Genomic DNA, 20,455 nt, shown 5'->3' on the forward strand with positions numbered 1-20,455 from the left:
TATTTGGAGTTTGCATGTCTCGCTCTCCCCGTGGTCGCATGGGTTTTCTCTTCGGGTCCACCGGTTTTTCCCTCCACATTTAGAATCAACATCATGCATTTAAGAGTATTTGGCTGCGACACATCTCCACGCGATAAGCCGCTTCGTTGAACTGTCATTTGTGGCCAAGTCGCTACTGAAAAAGAGCTACATAGCTCAGTGGGCCTTACCTGGCAAAATAAATAGTAATAGTTGAAGAGTAATAGTTAAATAGCTCGGAAGCCGTATAGCCATTCCCGTTTGAGCAAACATCGCCATGAGATTCGCCATGAGAATCGTCATGAGCATAACCATGAACATCACCATGAGCATAACGATGAGGATAACCACGAGCATCACCATGAACATTGCCATGAGCCGATAGGAGCACGGCAGGGGCTAGCCACGCATCTGCCACAGGCAGGCTGTTGTTACAGGAGACACAGCGACGCGCGTTTGTCACCGATCGTCTGCTAGGGTAACGTCATTTTGGCAGTGTTATTTTCAGTGGAAGATGGAGAAACCCGCGACGAGGTCAAGCAGCTTGGGAAGCGTTTGGATCCACCAAACTCCCCGCGACGCTGCGTCCAGGCACGCTCCGCTGCGACGCGAACCATCCCCTTACGTCATCGTTTGGCGGCGTCCTGGGACCCCGGTCTTAGGATCTGCGTGACCCACCAACCCCTGCCTCGGCACGCTGGATCACCGGTGTGCGCAAGCACCACGCCATTGTATTTCATGCCTTCTCGCACAGATCTGACACCTAGTGTGTGTCCGTCATGTGTCTGAAAGTCCACTTTGAACATGGTACACCTTGTCAGCCGCTGGTAATGCTTGCTGAGGTTTGCTATCGCTATTGGATGTCTACCAGCCCCCCCCCGCCCGAATAGACTCAGCCTTAAATGAATACCAGGTACAGTGTATAATCATCGTCATCATCATTACTGGGCATGGTGCTGGCCACACCACCCTCTCGTGCACCACACGAGTCTTCAGAGGTCCTCGCGAACAGCACTTGCCCCCACCAAACCGTATGGCTATGCGGGTGATCTGTCTTTAGATTTTACGCTTTCGTGACTGCAAGGATTCATATTCTTAGGTTTTTTCGGTAAAGTTACGTAGGTAAAAAATTAAAATTAATAAAAGTAAAATAAAATTAAAATAAAATAAAAATCACGACGTTTTGGAGGCAACACAAGCTTTTGTCTTCAGGTGGAACCGTCACAGCCCTACAGCTGTATCAAGTAAATGAGAGATTACAAGAGATACCACTCCGTATATATAATGGTTGAGGGGGGGGGGGCCAGGAACGGCACACTTTTTATTATTATGGTAAGGTGCGGCTTGAGACTATGAATAGACTACATAACAAATGACTGAGCCTTTATTATGGAGATAGTTCGGTTTGTGACTACGCCTAGCCTACATAACAAAAGTGTGAAAAAATGTGAAAAACGAAGCTAAACCTGGTAAAACAAAACTGGCTGTCTATCAGTAAGCTGTAATAGTTGTCTGTCAAATAAGATGGTCCAAATAAGTGTAGTTAAAACTTTTTTGCATGGTTAATCACATCTTTCCAATGATTACTCAGTTTGTAACCATCATCACGGTTGAAATTATGTCTGTGTTTGTATATTTGTATGGCTTCGTGTATAAACCATTGATGGTAGCAAGGAGGTTTGCAGAGCACCTTGGTCTCGGAAAAGACAATTTCATGAGAGCCCACAGAGTTGTAGCAATGATCGGCAACGGCCGAAGAATCAGTTCTGCCGTGTTTCAGATCTGACTTGTGCTCGCGGACACGATCAGAAACATGACGTTTCGTTTCTCTAATGTAGCAATCACCACAACTGCAACTCAGTTTGTGGACTCCAGGATACTGTAAGTCAGGAACGACATCCTTCACAGATGGAATCAGAACACGGATTTTATGCACTGTACTGAATCGGACTTGGATCTTATGTTTGTTTAGATGATGGTTACAAACTGAGTAACCGCACCTCTCCAAAGGCTCAGTCATTTGTTAGGCAATCTATTCATAGTCTCAAGCCGCACCTTACCATAATAATAAAAAGTGTGCCGTTCCTGGCCCCCCCCCTCAACCATTATATATACGGAGTGGTATCTCTTGTAATCTCTCATTTACTTGATACAGCTGTAGGGCTGTGACAGTTCCACCTGAAGACGGAAGCTTGTGTTGCCTCCGAAACGTCGTGATTTTTATTTTATTTTACTTTTATTCATTTTAATTTTAATTTTTTACCTACGTGACTTTACCGAAAAAACCTAAGAATATGATCCGTCTTTGTCTGCGTGTGTTTCTGTGTTGAATTGTGGGGGTGTGGGGTGGCCTTCACACACATTTCGTCTTCACGACACTTCTGATCCAGTTAATTTAAAACCCACCATTTTTTTTTAAAACCTAAAAACCACGCAGAGCCAGGGGTTATAAAAGGCTTTGCCCATCACATTGATATACTTGAAATGTGATTTGCAAAATCCCATCACCACCTCCACGCGGTGCCGGCTGGATTCCAACCAACGGTGAGGGTCTTTGGCGTCAGATGGAGCGACCCACCGGCCAAAGTATTTCTGTGTCGCATCTATGGCAACGTCAAATCAACTTGGAACAAGCTAGGGCACCCCTCGGGGGAAACGCGCGCCGTCCTCGCCCAAACGACGCGAGAAGTGGACGAGGGCTACCTACTCATGGATGGGGCAGGCTAAAGAAGTTAGTCCGACTACGGCTGGGAACACTCAACATCGGAACATTGACAGGGAGAAGTCGAGAATTGTCAGCTGCCCTAAAGGCCCGTCGTATCGACATCGTATGCATCCAAGAAACGAAGTGGAGTGGAGCAAAGGCCAGGGAGATTGGAGAAGGATACAAACTGTTCTACAACGGTGAAAGAAACACCAAGAACGGCATTGGAATCGCAGTCAGCCAAAATCTACGAGACAGCGTCGTGGCCGTCCACCGTGTTTCCGACCGCCTCATGTCCATCGAAATCGACTCAAACGACCTACGCCTCCGGGTGGTATCTTGTTATGCGCCGCAGCCCGGCTGCCCAGCAGATACCAAGGAGGAATTTTGGGAACAATTTGATGGAAACATGCAATCGATAAATGGAGAAGAGCAGTTAGTAATTGGTGGAGACCTAAATGGACACGTTGGAAGCGCCCGGGATGGATACCCTCGAAACCATGGTGGCCAAGGATATGGTACCCGGAACGATGAGGGAAACCGAGCCCTGGACTTTGCGGAAGCCCATGATCTTGTCCTCGCCAACACCTTCTTCAAGAAGAGACCGTCCCATCTCATTACGTACGCCAGTGGTGGGAGATCAACTCAAATTGATTACTGGCTTGTCAAGCGGGATAAGCTGAAAACGGTGACAAACACTAAAGTCATACCATCGGACAACATCGCCCCACAACATCGCATCCTGGTCATGGACATAAAAATGGACATTGGCCAGCGACATCGCCCACCAACAACTGGACAGCAGCGAATTAAGTGGTGGCGGATGAAGGAATGCAAGGATCAGCTGAGAGTCGCCTTTAATCAGATTGACGTGAACACCAACCGACCAGCGAATGCGATTTGGGAAGATCTCGCCGGCCAACTGTGCACAGCAGCAATGGAAGCACTGGGGCTAACTAAGCCGGGAAAACACTTTATTGACAAGCAAATATGGTGGTGGAACGAAGAAGTTCAGCTAGCAGTGAAAGAGAAGAAGCTAGCTTTCAAGAAGTGGCGCCAAACGCTCGCAGATCTGGATTACCAACAATACAGAAACTGCAAATCGGCAGCGAAGCGAGTAGTTGCAGCGGTGAAATTAGCTCAATACGACCAACTGTATGTCGAACTGGACACCCCAGAAGGTGCCAATAAGATCTATCGACTGGCAGAGGCACGCCATCGTTCGACTCAGGATATTGGTCAGGTCAAATGCATAAAGGATGAGAATCACAGCGCTCTCAGAGACCCGCCCGCCATCCTTCAACGCTGGAGCGACTACTTCTCTGGAATCTGCAACCAGGAATTTCCCCACCCACCGATTATTGGCGCTGAACACGTCCTCGGTCCGGTTTCACCTATCACCATCACCGAAGTGGAACAAGCTATCAGGAGAATGAAGAATGGGAAAGCGACTGGCCCGGACGATATCCCTGCTGAGGCCTGGAAGATCCTTGGCAGGCAGGGTGCTGCCCTCCTTACCCAGCTCTTCAACACCATCACGAGCACCAGTGAGGTCCCAGAAGCCTGGTCGACCAGCACGACGGTTCCAATTTGGAAGGGTAAAGGGGACGTGGCAGAATGCTCGAATTACAGGCCAATCCGGCTCCTGTGTCATGCGATGAAGATCTTTGAGCGAGTTTTGGACACGAGGATTAGAAACATCATCACCCTATCACCCAACCAATGCGGCTTCGTCAAAGGATGTGGCACTACGGACGCCATATTCGCGGCGAGGCTCCTGCTGGAGAGGCACAGAGAGAAGAACCAAGCTGTGCACGTGTCGTTCCTCGACCTTGAAAAGGCATTTGACAGGGTCCCCCACGACCTCATCTGGCACTCGCTTCGATCCCATGGAGTCCCTGAAACCTACGTGCATTGGGTGCAACTCCTATACAAGAACGTCACCAGTGCAGTCAGGTGTGCAGTGGGCATATCACCGCCATTTCCCATCAGCGTTGGAGTGCACCAAGGATCGGCCCTGTCACCACTCCTGTTTATCCTGTGCATGGACACGATCACTGCCGACCTGCACACGCCCCTTCCATGGTCAATTCTCTACGCGGATGACGTCCTCCTCTCAGATGAAGAGAGAGGAGAAGTGGAAAGACAAACGCGCCTGTGGAAGGAACGTTTGGACGAAAACGAGATGAGGTTCAACATCAAAAAGACGGAGTATATGGAGTGTGGCCCCCAAACCGACGGCACCATCAGTGTTGACGGAGAAGATCTGAAGAAAGTGACGGACTTTAAGTACCTGGGCTCCACCATCAGCTCAGATGGTAGCATCACGACTGATGTGAGGTCACGAGTCAATGCGGCGTGGATGAAATGGAGGCAAGTCACCGGAGTCCTCTGTGATCGGAAAATTCCGGATAGGCTGAAGGGAAAAATATACAAGACCATCGTCCGACCGGTGGCACTCTATGGATCCGAGTGCTGGCCAGCCACAACTGTACACGAACAAGCTCTCCACACCATGGAGATGAGGATGCTCAGATGGAGCCTCGGGCTCACTCGATGGGATCGTGTCAGGAACGAAGACGTTCGGAAGCGACTTGGTGTGGCCCCCATTGCGGACAAGATGCTTGAGGCAAGGCTTCGGTGGTACGACCACGTGATGCGAAGTGAAGAGTCATCAGTGGCCAAGACTGCCTTGCGTATTGAGCCAGAGGGCCGCCGTCCACGCGGGCGTCCGAAGAAGCGATGGATGGACCGAATAAAGGAAGACATGAAGACGGTCAACGCATCCCCTGAAGATGCCCTGGACCGAGCCAAATGGAGAAGACAATGCCGAAAAGCGGACCCTGCGCCACAGCGGGAACAACGCTAGGAAGAAGAAGATATCCACAATCAAAGCCGGGATTTTGGCAGCGCTGCCACCGCGTTCGTACAATGGTGGCAATGGGCCTCCGGGAGCCGTCTGGCCAGCAAGGAGGCGGCGGTGTCTTGGCCACACGACGACTTAAAGCTCCCCCCCCCCCCCATCGCCCTCCCCCCCCCCTCGCCCTCCCCCCCCCCTCGCCCCCCCCCCCCCTCGCCCTCCCCCCCCCCCCGCCCTCCCCCCCCCCCTCGCCCTCCCCCCCCCCCTCGCCCTCCCCCCCCTCGCCCTCCCCCCCCCCTCGCCCTCCCCCCCCCCCTCGCCCTCCCCCCCCCCCCCGCCCTCCCCCCCCCCGCCCTCCCCCCCCCCCGCCCTCCCCCCCCCCTCGCCCTCCCCCCCCCCCTCGCCCTCCCCCCCCTCGCCCTCCCCCCCCCCTCGCCCTCCCCCCCCCCTCGCCCTCCCCCCCCCTCGCCCCCCCCCCCCCCTCGCTCCCCCCTCCCTCCCTCTCCCCCTCGACCCACACCGCAGAGCAGTGTGCAGCTGCACGAGGATATTCACTTAGATCTCATCCGCACATCCGAGTGTGGCCCTTGAAAAGGACATGAAACCGACTGTCAATCACTCCAGTTTCACGCATCATATGATACCAGACTGTAAACGTACTAACTGCCCGCAACGATTATTGGGGACGACGTGTAAAATGGTCACGAGTCCGTTAATAAATTAGACCACTACGCCCAATCACAAGCTCCGTGCGCAGGAGCCGGCCAAGTGGCTCGCTCTGTTGAGACTTCCAATTCTGCTTGGGGAGGGGGGGGGATGACTCAGACCACCCCCCAGGGTCGATAAAATAAGTAGCACTCTGTGCGGAAGTCAGCAACAACTGTCCATGTGGTTAGCCTCGCCTCCGTCATCGGGAAGTGGAATGTCCCCCTCGTGCGTTCGGGGCTGCGAGCAGGAGACAAGCACGGCCCTCAACGCTCACGTCAGCAGAAGCACATCGCCGTACATCGTAATGTCAGCCGGGTCCATTAAACACTGCAGCCACCGTGAGCCTGTTAGAATGGCGTCGCTGTGTGTATTTAAGACATAAATCACGTAGGATGACTGGCGCCAGGGGGCTAATAATCTGGCAATTGGGTGGCTTCGGGGTCCAATGTCAGTGCCGGTGCCCTGAGGTTGATGTCTCAGGCTCCTCCTGAGGTTGATGTCTCAGGCTCCTCCTGAGGTGCGCCCCAGACTGTCGCGAGCAGGCTGATCGCGGGTGACTGCGCGTGACCAAGTAGACGTCGCGATGCCTTCGCCCAATTGGTGGTGGGGGGTTTCTGCTTTGCCGAGCACAGGCCCCCAGGGAACCAAAAACGCGAATTGGGGCACTCGCGGGCCACAGTCCCTTCGCTGGCATCTGTGGCCCCAGGCCAAAGCCATCGTCCGGGTGTGGGGGTCACAACCCTCGGCTTGTCCGGGTCCACGTTGAGGGCCCGCACTGTGCGGGGATGCCGTGTGGGAGGCTGCCCCGCGGGGGCCGGCCACATGTCCTCTATGCCGTTCATCACACCTCTCTCTGCTGAGCTGTGTACAACATGGCGGCAAGGAAAGTAAATATATATGTACTGGTAGAAATCGAAAATGTTTGAATGTAATTTTAAATGTGAAGTCAAAATTACTTTCTGCTCCGAATGGGCATTGAGGCGGTGCTCATCTCCTGTTGCGACACGGAGCCAGTGGTGGAAGTTCCACATTCCTATGGCAGAGCGACTCTCTATAGGACAACAACGGGACATCCGTGAAAGAGCTTCAGAGCTCATCGGATTCCTTCTGCAGTCTAAATCAAGCTTCTGATTCACTGTTGGCTTCCCCTGAGAGAGTTGGACTCGTTTTATCGACTCCAGAGGACCGGTGGGCAGAGTGAACAACCAAACTGGATATGAGCGATGCAGCCAGTTCAACAGACGACAAACCCGAGTCAGTCGGGAGCAGCAGAGCAGAATGTTTGCATTAAATATACAGAACCTGCTGCGGCTCCTGCATGGCGAACAACCGCCATGTAAGACACAATCCAAAGCCTGCTTATACCTATTTAATGCGGGCACCCCAAAACAAAAACACGCTAAATGTTAAAAGGTTCACTTTCAACCTTTCCGAATGCCTTTCTCCTGCCCCGAAAACGACTCCTCTCTCTCCGCACAGTCGCGAACCGCTCCAGCCGGCAACCTCCAACCAATCTTCCCAAGTGGGAAGTTGACAAGGCAACCTCCAGCCTTCTCAAGAGGGCGGTCTTTTAAGTTTCCTCTCGTTGCTCATGCAAATTGCATTTCAAAACAGCCGCTGCACAATTTGTAAATGTGCACGGGAAACCAGAGACAAGCAGAAAGACTGCCAGAACCAGTGAAAAGAATATGCCTAAGTTCTGTGGGCCTACATTGGGACGTCTGGCTAACTCCATTATAGATGCGGGGAGGAAAAGGAGTACCTGGACAAAACCTGGACGTGTGAGGAGAGTTAATGCTCAACTCCACGTAAAGATAGAATACAGATGGAAATGAACCCACTTTCTGCACTGGCATCATGACACCCTGGCAAGCCAGGAGGTGGCGGCCTCAGTGCCCACGGGTAGGGAGAGTTACAAGTGTCTGTGTGTGATCCACCAACCATCGCTACCTCCACGGTGTTGCATTTAGGCCACGCGCAGCGCGGGCTCCTCCAGTGGCACGCCGGCCGTTTATAGCCCCTGACCTCTGGTCCCATCCAATCACAATAGGCATTTCATTTACCCAGCATGCCACACTTAAACCAACGGTGGTGAAAACTCATTTATTTACTGACCCTACCTGGGTGCCGAACCAATTATTCCATTGCTCAGTCCACAATTCATTTTGTCAGCGATCAGCTCCTAAAGCCCTCTTTCTGGGGGAGCCTGGATTTCCGGCCTGCGATCCATGTCGAGACCTCCTGGGAGAGTGCAGTCCGAGGACAAGGCTGGACAGGAATACCAAAAACCACGACTCGCCAGCGAGTTGTAAAATAATACTCACGACCAAATGCAGGTAGGCGGCATTTCGTTTGGACGCTACGCTCAGCGTCTTCAGGACAGGAGGCATGAGAGTCAGAATAAAATCCAGGAATTACTCTTTGGTTCTTTCGGTAAAGTCACGTAGAAAATCAAATCAAATAATAGTAGAATACGATGTTTCGGTTGCAACGCAAGCAACCATCATCAGGTAAGAATGAATGATAAAACACAGACACGGGAACAGCACAGGCAGACACACATGCAGAGAGAGACACACATAAAGACACACCGAGCGAGACACTCACCAAGACAAACAGAAGGACAACGACTCTGTGCCGAGGCCTTAAATAGAGAGGGGGGGAGGGGCCGGGGCAGAGAGAGGTCTGGGGAGGTGGGACCAGCAGACAGACGAGGGGACAAGGAGGGAGCAGTGTGGAATTCCGGACCACAGTGGCCGGAGGAGAGACAATGGTTTAGAGCAAGAAAATCGAAAGTTTGAGAAAGCAAATTTAGTAAAATTAAGAAGTGTAATGCAATGCAACACAGAGGGTCGGATAATACACAGCATAGCCTGCTTGATTAACGTTCTTCCAAAGATTGCTAAATTAGAAGTAAAGTGTGATAAAACACAGATACGGAAACAGCATAGGCAGACCCACAAGCAGAAAGAGACAAACAGTTTAATGTCGCGAAAGCTTCGAATCTAGTTTAAAATCCAGGAAGCCTAGATTTGAAGCTTTCGTGACTGCAAGGAATCATATTCTTAGGTTTTTTCGGTAAAGTCACGTAGATAAAACATCAAAATTAATGAAAATAAAATAAAATAAAACAAAAATCACGACGTTTCGGAGGCAACACAAGTCTCCGTCATCAGGTGGGACCGTCACAGCCGAATTAGCTGCATCAAGTGAGGCAATGATTCAAGATGTAATCCCTTATAAGCAAGTTGAAGGGGGGAGGAGAGGGGGGGGGAACTCATCAGAATGTGGTAGCCAATGAATGGAACGTATCGGGAGGGAGGGGGGCGGGGCTCAAAGACAGCACGGAGTGCTAAGTACAACGCATCGGGAGGGGGGGGGCGGGGCCAAAAAAAATGGACGACGGCTTGGAAGCGGTTGCTGCTGCACACGCCAACACAATGGACAGAGAGGGGGAGGGGAGGTCTGATACACATGATAGACAAAAGAACGAAAATGCCCATGTTTATACCAATGCTGGCTGAACAATGAAGAGAGTACTGTTAAAAAATAACTGGGGATGTTAACACTCGGTAAAGTAAAGTAAAATAGTGCCTGTCAGATAAGATGGTCCAAAAAAGTGTAATTAAGTCTTTTTTGCGTGGTTGATAACATCTTTCCAATGATTACTAAGTTTGTACCCATCATCACGGTTGAAATTATGTCTGTGTTTGTATATTTGTATGGCTTCGTGTACAAACCTATGATGGTAGCCGGGAGGTTTGCAGAGAACCTTGGTCTCGGAAAAGACAATTTCATGAGAGCCCACCGAGTTGTAGCAATGATCGGCAACGGCAGAAGAATCAGTTCTGCCGTGTTTGAGATCTGACTTGTGCTCGCGGACTCGATCAGAAACATGACGTTTCGTTTCTCCAATGTAGCAATCACCACAAATGCAACTCAATTTGTAGACTCCAGGATACTGTAAGTCAGGAACGACATCCTTCACAGATGGAATCAGATCACGGATTTTATGCACTGTACTGAATCGGACTTGGATCTTATGTTTGTTTAGAATTTTGGAGATCTTTTTGGTCACGCCTGCTATGTATGGTAACGTGATGGTTTTGGTCGGAGTTTCATGTGGCTGTTTCTGTGTGGTGGGAGAGACAGCTTGGCGGATAGTACGGTCAGAGTATCCGTTCATCCTGAGGGCCCGATGTACATGTCTTAATTCACCGGTCAGGTGGTGTTTGTCAGAAATGCCATGGGCTCTGTGGTATAGCGTTTTGATGAGAGAATTCTTTTGAGATGGGTGGTGGTGGGAATCCGGTTTCAAGTAGGAATCTGTGTGGGTGGCTTTCCTGTAGACATAATGTCTCAAGGATCCGTCAGGCCTCCTCTCAAACAGAATATCCAAGAATGGTAGTTTACCGTCTTTCTCCACTTCCATGGTGAATCTGATGGATGGGTGTCTAGAATTGATGTGGTCCAAGAAGTGGTTCAATGCTGGGAGACCATGTGGCCAGATGACGAAAGTGTCATCCACATACCTCTTCCACAGGGAAGGACGCAGGGTGGATGTCTGGATGGCGTCTGATTCAAACTTTTCCATGAACATGTTGGCTATAACTGGTGACAAAGCGGAGCCCATAGGGGTATCCTCATTCTGTTTGTAGAAGGTGCCATTCCAGGTAAAATAGGTGTTGGTGAGGCAATGCCTAACCAGCGCAGGTGCATCAGAATTCAATCCATGTTGTACTAAGTCCTCAATTATTGTTAGGGTGTCCGGTACTGGGACTTTGGTAAACAAAGATACTACATCAAAGCTGACGAGGATGTCATCAGGAGATAGTACCATGTCCTTAACCATAGAGACTAATTGGATTGAGTTGAGTACTGCCGAAGAGGTCTTGCCTGTGAAAGGGAGCAGAGTATCTGATAGAAAACGGGCTAGTTTGTACGTAGGAGAGTTTATCGTCGACACAATGGGTCGTAGCGGGGTGCCTTCCTTATGGATTTTGGGAAGACCATAGAGTCTGGGAGGTCTTGCCGCCGATGGTTTTAGAGAGGGACGTTTGCTTGGTTCGATTAGGGAAGTCGAACTCGTGATGATAGTGTTGGTTTTCGTCGTTAGGCTTTTAGTGGGACCGCTTCCAAGCCGTCGTTCTACTCATCTACGTTGACCACAGCCGTGCGCACGGCTTTGTGGGAAAGTGGCACCCTGCAGAAATTAGCTGCGTTGTGTCAACTGGCGCGCCAGGAGACTGAACCAGTGACCTCTTGTGTGTGCGCTGCTGACCACTGCACCACGGCAGCACCTTCCTACATTGGGGATGTTCGGCCAATTCCTTTTTGTGTCCTGGCCAGAGGAAAAAAAAAGCAACAATTATTTGGACAACTCGCTGTACGCCGACGTATTCAAAATGTTACCACGATTACTCGGCAAAGGCAGATTTACTCATAAAAATGAAGTGTCTTTTATTTTTTTTACAAATTAAGTTTACGCAGCACGTGGCACCAATAGCGAAACGGAATGTGAATCCCGCACGCGCAACGACACAAGACAGGGTACGACCATCGGACCACCGTCGCTGCGACCGGTTAAACAGGACACAAAGGGGTGGCCGTGGAGAGCGTGCCGGGCAAGAAAAACCCCCAGAGCACGCAGACGCACGATTTGCGCAGCTGCCTTCGTGTGAGTGGGCGGACCCTGCACGGCTCTCACAGCCAAGAGCGCAGCGTGACGGCCGGGTCGCGGCAGGCTTCACAAAGACAAAGACGAAGCTCACCACCCCCCCCCCACCCCGTGTAGCCTCAACTGACTGCTGGGGCAAGTGCTGTTTGGCGAGTAGCACCTTTGAAGGCCGGCACGGCACATGACGGGGGTGGGTGGCCAGCACCACGCCCGGCCGCCTTTGTCTTCCCAGTGGCGATGTTTACACACCGCACCAGGCACTCCTATTGAGGCTGAGTCGACCTAGGGGAGATCCAGGACTCGTTCAGGCAAACGTCACTGGTGTTGGCTATGAGCGGGAATCAAACCCGGGTCGCCGGGTTCATAGCGCAGCACTTTAACTGCTGCACTACTGCTCTTAATCAGCATTGCTGATGACATTCGTGAAGGTTAGGTTCTTGAAAATCAGCACGAAAGTAGAATTCGCGAATTTACATAGTTTGTCTATGTGGGCGGAAAATAACTAAACTATAAACAATTTTTTTTATTTTACCAGGTAAGGCCCACTGAGCTATACAGCTCTTTTTCAGAAGCACCCTGGCCAGAAATAATAGGTCAATGAAGTGGCTCATCACGTGGAAATTTATAGCAGCCAAATTACTCTAAATGTGTCTTTTTAAATCTGGAGGGAAAAACCGGAAGACCCAGAGAAAAACCCACGCGACCACGGGGAGAACATGGAAACTCCAAATATACAGGCGTCAGTGTCGGGGTCGACTCCATGACCGCCTGTATTCCAGGCGAGGTAGCCCACCTCACCCCCTACTGGCAGACTTATGTCCCAGATCACTGTGCAAATGAGACTCATCCTGGTCTCTTTGGGTTTCATCTGATTTAACAAAATAAACTTGAAACTTGACTATCGTTTTTACTATTTACATTTTACGTCAACTGAGAAAAGCACGTAGGTGAATGCAACGTTTTAAAATGTTTATAACCGTGTCGTTACGCATTTGCTTTGCACGACGGCATGTTCCATCTCAAAAGATTTGATGGGCGAAATTTTGAAACTCATAAAATACAAAAATAAAAAAACACCTGAATGAGCCCGGACGTCAGTAAAATTGGAGTCAGGTTTGAACAATGATGAGCGTCAATAAATCCTTGCGTGCATTTTGCCAGTTCTAGCCAACACCGAACGGCGCTCCGTAGCTGGAGCGAGGGGGGCGAGCAGCATAGTGCCAGCAGGAGAGAGGTCATTCCTCGCCACTCACGTAGCATCTCGTTCATCGGCCGTGATGCAACACTGAGAGCTGCTCGAAAGGGTCGATGCTATCAGCGAACTGAGCCCGGCAAAGCCTACAAGGCAGAAACCATGGATGATGATGATAACGCCCAATCTGAACACACAAACTCTAATCGTGGTAGCTACACCGAGAAATAATTCAGCATCGTTTCTTTTTACAGCTTCCTAAAATATCAGAGCCGCGTTGGACAATGGCCAGGAAGTGATATCATTGGCTGTGGCCAAGCTACCTTCAAAAGTCTACCTCATGTGAGGCTCAAGGCCCTGCTCATAATCTGGAAATACGAGTCGGTGGTGTATTCGGTGTTCATATGGTGCGTAAGTCTGAAGGGCTGCACTGGAGCAAATAACACCACTCAGGAAGCCACTGGAGCGATGCACTTGTAAATTTTAATTTAAAATTCATTTCTTTAGAACTGCTTTTGATGTTTAGTTTGTTGGCCTTCCGCCGCACCTCCGATTAGCATGGTTGGCTAAGGGGGCGGTCCGAAATAAGATTAACATGCAGACATACATTGTGAAAGTGTCGCAGCCATTTGTTGAGCAGGTTGATATCATTTATTAGGCGACCTGCAGTTCTATCTTTCAGAGGTGCAGGCAGGCACAATCATTTGGCACGCATGTACGTTGAACTTCTTTCGCACCGTACGTAGACCACCGTGCTGATCGGAGGTGCGGGGAAAGAACAAAAAACTAAACACCAAAAGCAGTTCTAAAGAAATTGGTTTTCAATCTTAGATTTAAAAGTACACAGCTTCAGTGGTTTCCTAATATCGGAAGGAAGAGCGTTCCAGACAGCCGCAGAAGTGCTTCTGAGCGTGCGATGTTAATGTTCCCCCGTACCACCGAGTCACGTCTGATTATATTACTTCTACTTCCTAAATCGCTTTCTGATTGTTTGAAGCAAATAAAAGTACCTTTACAAACCGAGCAAGCAACATCACTCTTTTTTTTTCTTGGGCAATCACTGAACGGTGTGGCGCTGCATTATGTATAAACACAACGCTCATGAATGGAGTTTGACCAAACATCCCAATATAGGACCCACAGAGCTTGGGCAACAGTTGCAACCGATTCTGACCGCCTTCCCCCTTGCCTGGTTTCCCGCGCCTCGTTCAAAAAAAGGCTGGGCACGTCACAAATCCTAGGGCGCTTTTATAATTATAAAAGTAAAAAAAGCATGAAATTATAATTATTATTCTAATTTCACTTCTGTAATCAAATGAGGAAGTCAAAAACATTTTTTAAAAAACACACACGCACCCCGACAGGCATTAAATAATCCAAAACACCACCTCATTACGAACGCCAATGAATAGTTAATGGAAGCATGCAAGGGATGACCTAGAAAGGGGGCAACGCTGCGGATTGGATCCTTTCCAGGGCATGAGTTACAAGGGGGGGGGGGGGGGCAAGATGGAGGCAGCGGCTACAACACGTATCCCCAGCAGCAGCAGCAGCCACGTAATGGCTTATGGAAATGAGCGAATTATGAGCGCAAAATCACGGAAGGGTTCCTTCTTTTTGAATCTCCAGATGCACCACCCCATCATCAATCACGTGGTTCAACCAAAAGGAAATAACCCACCTGACCAATAGGGGCGGTGTCAACAAAGAAACGACTCGTGCCAAGTCGCCACCTTGGAATCCACAACAGGTGCCACTTCGTGCGGCTAATGGGCGGCGAGGAGGAGGCCTGTCACCCTCTCATTAAGCATCGGGGGCCGCCATCTCGGCCGAAACGCAACCCTGCCAGCGCACGCAAGCGTTGGGCCTGCCCCAGGAGCAACCCTTTTTGTCCCCGCTGAATGGAATTTCCAGGGAATGGTTTTATCTCCCACCCTCCCCCCCAAACGAGAAGCGAGCGATACGTACGACGCGGGTAATGGGAGCAGACGTGTCCTATTTGGACGAGGAGCGGGGGGTTGGGTTTGCGTTATATCAACATGTTAATAATGCATTAGGCAGACGCAAATAAATTTCATTTTGACAATTAAAGCTGACAATGGTTTATTAAAAATTCCAATTAAGCTCTAATAAAGTTCAAATTAGCTACATTAGGCACCGCATACAATGTCATTGAGGGTGACACGCAGCTTCCGTGAAAAATTACAACCTCCTGAATAACCGAGCAAGTCGGCGCAGTCGGACGATAAGTCGCAGCTCGCTTGGCTATCGACACCACGGCATGGTGCGCGCGAACCACTCCTGGCAGCCAGTAGAGCTACAAACTAAAACGAAACTATTCATTTATTTTGACCAGGTAAGGCCCAGAAGTGACCTGGCCACACAAACGATAATTCAACAAAAAGTGGCTCATCACGCGGACACTAAATATTCAGCAGCAGGCATCGTCAGGGTCGGGACCGAACCCAAGGACCCACGGCATTCCAAGCGGCGGGAGATAACATCTCCTCGCCACCAGCTGGGCAACAGCACACGCGCATCAATCCGTGCCGTCCTTGCCTGCAAGTTCACCGGCATTGGTTGAAGCCGGCCCGCCAAGCGCGACTCTGCCGACGAGAGACGCCGGACGTCATTACCCGTTCGCATTTTGTCGGCGACGACCCAAAACGCGCTGAAAAATAATCGCTCCCACAGGGACGCGTGGGCTACGGGATGCGTAAAAAACAATAAAACGTCTTGTAATGTTTATGTGGAGGGACAGATATGAGAAGAAGGGCGCATTGTGTGCTTTTATCTATTTCGTTATCCGTGGTGTGTGTCACTCTTGTCAATTGGCATTTAAAGGAACACAAAGAAATTTAGATGTAACTGCAGGACAAGATTAAATGTGGCTATTTATTCAGGCTCAGCTTATCAGATTGCCACACAAGGTGGGGATAATAGTTAAGCCTGGTATTTAAAAAGATGTTGTTCGTGTTTTCAACAGTGCACCGCAGAATAAACACGATTACACCGCAACGAGTCAGACTTCACGTGTCCATGAGTCAGCAACAGAACCCCTCGACACGCGGCGGTGACACTGCAGGGCTCCCTGGGGGGTCACTGCGGGGCTCCCTGGGGGGTCACTGCGGGGCTCCCTGGGGAGACACTGCAGGGCTCCCTGGGGAGACACTGCAGGGCTCCCTGGGGGGTCACTGCAGGGCTCCCTGGGGGAAACACTGCGGGGCTCCCTGGGGGAGACACTGCAGGGCTCCCTGGGGGGGACACCGTGGTATGCGACTCACAGCGAGCAGCCTTGCCAAGTGTTAGACCAGCACACAGCAACCAATACCCTGACGGGTATTGGTTGCTGTGTGCTGGTCTAACACTGTACGCCACACTGTACGTTTACTTTTGCTGTGGGAAGAAACCGGAGAACCCGGATGAATCCCACGCAGAACAGGGAGAGACGCGATACAAACCCCACGCAGAAAGGTGGTCGAGTCGGAAATCGAACCTAGGCACTTGTTGCTGTGTGGTGCGAGAGTTACTGCTGCACCCCCCCCCGCCCAACCCAAGCCTCTCGGCATCACCACAGCCTCGCCGGCTCCGTCCACAATGCAGGGGCCACGCTCACCTGCTCCACCGCACCATCAGTCACCGTACATTCGAGCAGACCGGCTCTTCATTTCCACTCAATTTCACTTCTCTTGTGGAAACCTCCATTGTTGGAGCAACCGATGTCTTAATTAAAAAAAAACCACTTTAAATGATTTGTGTGGAGATGTTTATCTTGATTAGTCGGGGGGCAGAGTAATGAAATGCTTGTAAATTTACTTCAGTGACGTTTTCACCGTCGAGAAAGGTTGTGCCACAGGAGCCGGCGACGCCGCCTTGCAGCAGACGACAACGGAGCAACGGTGGAACAATTCCCGCGGACGCCAACAGGCGTGCTCACGAAGTTCTGAGCAAAAAAGAGAACCAACAGAAGAAGCTCCCCGCAAGATAACCTGGCCACCCAAATCCTTACAGGCCTGCTGTTAAATATTTGCGTGACACAAACAGTCATGGGGTGGGAACGCGTGGAAACTGCACAATCCACGAAACGGCAGCAGTCCGACCCAGACCCCAGTTCACACCACGGCAAGCGCAGGCACGGCCGCCCCCCCCCCCCCCCCCCTTGTTTGACTGTGGCTTTTATATTTTTGACAAAAATAATACCATTGATCGTTCGACCCACCGGGAATGCAATCGACCTATTTTCAGGAGGACACGGCTCACAAAATGGTTTCGTGTTTGGAAGGAAACACGGGCAGCAGGTGAGCGGTGGAGGCAAAAAAATGACGGCGCTGGGTGAGGATACCCGTGCAGCCAGATGGGCGAGCACCGATTGCCGAGGCCGGCACTGGAGTGTTTTCCGCGACTCTGGACCACATCTTTTCTTTTACATTTTTAAACGCGGTTGTTAAGCACAGACCCAAAAGCCCCAAACTAACACGTTGCCAGCAACAAATGGCACTATGACACAATAGAAAAATAATAATTGACGTCAATGTTGAGATATATAATCAGCAGGTAATTGTCCCCAGCCACAATACCTGTGGAGAATTCCACGATGCCACGGCGGTGGCACTGCCTGTTTATTTTGTATATAGAGAAAGGTACAGCCACCGCCACGGGATGACATGGCACAGCACACTGCAGGCACGGAACACGGCAGGTACAGCACACGGCAGGTACAGCACACGGCAGGGACAGCCACCTCGGCAGGCACAGCACACGGCAGGTACGGCCACCACCACGGCACGGCGAGAGAATATAGAGTGGCACGAGGAGGCCCACACAATCCATGCTAACGTAATATCTTATTGATTGCACAACGCCGTAATTAAGCAGCTTACACGAGGCATTCCTCAATGCATTGTTAGCGCAAAAAAAAACCCGTTCAGAAATATATTTAGCAAAGAAAAAACCTCGTTGTTTAAGGGGACCTGAAAACCAGAAGCATTGTCTCACATAACTAAAATTTTTAATCATGGTTGCTGAGCACAGCCCCAAAGGCCCAAAACGTCAAACGGCAACAACGAGCACTGCCACCGCAGTCGTAAAAGACAGGAGTTGACACGTTTCTTGCATTGAGCAAGATTAATGAAGAGCTTGAGAAAGACATCGAGATACAATGGGGCAGGGAGTTCAAATTGAAGCAGTCGGAGGGAAGAATCAGAAAGACAAGTGACCTGCAGTGTGGTGGGTGAGTGAGCGAGTGAGTGAGTGAGTGAGTGACTGAGTGAGTGACTGAATGAGTGACTGAGTGAGTGTGAGTGAGTGGGTGGGTGAGTGGATAAGTGAGTGAGTGGGTGGGTGAGCAAGTGAGTGGGTGAGCAAGTGAGTGGGTGAGCGAGTGAGTGGGCGAGTGAGTGGGTGAGCGAGTGGGTGAGTGAGTGAGTGAGTGGGTGAGTGAGTGAGCGAGTGGGTCAGCGAGTGAGTGGGTGAGTGAGTGGATGAGTGGGTGAGCGAGTGAGTGGGTAGGTGAGTGGGCGAGTGAGTGGGCGAGTGAGTGGGCGAGCGAGTGGGCGAGCGAGTGAGTGAGTGAGTGAGTGAGTGAGTGAGTGAGTGAGCGAGTGAGTGGGATGAGTGAGTGAGTGAGCGAGTGAGTGAGTGAGTGAATGAGTGAGTGAGTGGATGACTGGGTGAGCGAGTGAGTGGGTGGGTGAGCGAGTGAGTGGGTGAGTGAGCGAGTGAGTGGGTGAGTGAGTGGATGAGTGGGTGAGTGAGTGAGTGAGTGGATGAGTGGGTGAGCGAGTGAGCGGGTGGGTGAGCGAGTGAGTGGGTGAGCGAGTGGGTAGGGGAGTGAGCGAGTGTGTAAGTGGGTGAGTGTGTAAGTGGGCGAGTGTGTAAGTGGGTGAGTGGATAAATGAGTGGGATAAGTGAGTGAGTGGGCGAGTGAGTGGGTGGGTGGGCGAGTGAGTGGGTGGGTGAGTGAGTGTGTTGGGTACAGCATACAAACATACATGAATTTAATCATGGAACCAGTGGCTTGATATATAATTATACCAAACAGCAAGCACTGTTATTAAACGTTAGTTGTCATAACAATGTTATTAAGTGCGACTTTTATTTATTAATTCGTATCCACAACGTGCACAAGACTGGGCTGTGAAGAAATAATACTCGATGTCAGAATTCGTCTTATTATGATTATTGTTGTTGTTCGAATGAGAGAGTTTACACTTCTTCCTCTGCAGGGCACGATCCTCCCTTGTCCTTCAACAAACCCACAACCCCCAGCGTCCGGAGTGCCCCAAGCTCAACAAATAGTCGTAGTAGTAGGGCTTTTGCGTAAATATAAAGAATTCTGGCTGTCACCTGATGAGGCTGGTTGTTGTAATTACCTGACTAAACGTCACGGTATCAATGATAAATGTTGCCGTGGGTTTACTCCTCAACACACAACCGGTGAGTGCGAATTGGCACGTTTTGTTGACGTGACAAACCTTATCGATTGGATGTGTCGGGTGGTGGTGGCGGCGGCGGGATTCATGACACAACATTTATATTTACGCCATCTATCACCAAAAAGGAAATCCCCTCTACTATAGGGCCCAGTTCGTTGAGAGGAAGGAGGAAAGTTCGAACAAAAAGTTTACGGTGTGGAACCCAGCGGCGCCTTCCGTCGTGACGACAGCCTTGCGCAGGAAGGGCAACTCGCACAACAAATGCAACTCGGCCATCATTATTATTATGATTTAAGTACGAGTGCTATACATTGTAGAGCCACACGTGCATATCTCAGCCACCACTGTTCTAAAGTGCCAAAGCCAGAAACAACCAAACAAGTTATTGCCTCTGCTCCAATGGTGCGCGATGACGCGATCTCCCCAAGTATGTAGAACCGCTTTCCCACCTCACGTAGCCAACCATGCTCATGGGAGGTGCATCACGAGAGAGAGATGGACATAACAAACCCACGGGTTACAGGACATCAATTACGTTGGTGCTCCACAATAAAGTGTCAGATGATGATAGTCTGAGAAGTGCAATTAAACATGTTAAAGAAGCGCTGCAATTGAACGGTTACAATGATGCCCAAATCAACAGGCTACTGAATGCCAAAACTAAATAAAATAACACGAGCGTTGCAACAGAGCAAGTAATTTAAACTATTAAAATACCGTACATTGCGGGAGTAACTGATAAACTAGCCAGATGTTTGGAAAAACAAAACATCAGAGTCAGATTTGGTACGGTACAAAAATACAGAAATATCCGGTACAAAAGATGTATTATTGAAGCTATCAACAGAAGATGTACCGAATT

General features: G+C 50.3%; 1 protein-coding gene across 11 annotated transcripts in view; it reads right to left on the reverse strand.

Moving 5' to 3' along the window:
• FUT8 (fucosyltransferase 8) overlaps positions 1-20,455 on the reverse strand; it is a 384,345-nt gene that overhangs the window by 277,172 nt on the left and 86,718 nt on the right. The window lies entirely within an intron of this gene.

The sequence above is a fragment of the Lampetra fluviatilis genome, chromosome 30 (genome assembly GCF_964198595.1).
Source record: "Lampetra fluviatilis chromosome 30, kcLamFluv1.1, whole genome shotgun sequence".
Classification (NCBI taxonomy): Eukaryota; Metazoa; Chordata; class Hyperoartia; order Petromyzontiformes; family Petromyzontidae; genus Lampetra; species Lampetra fluviatilis.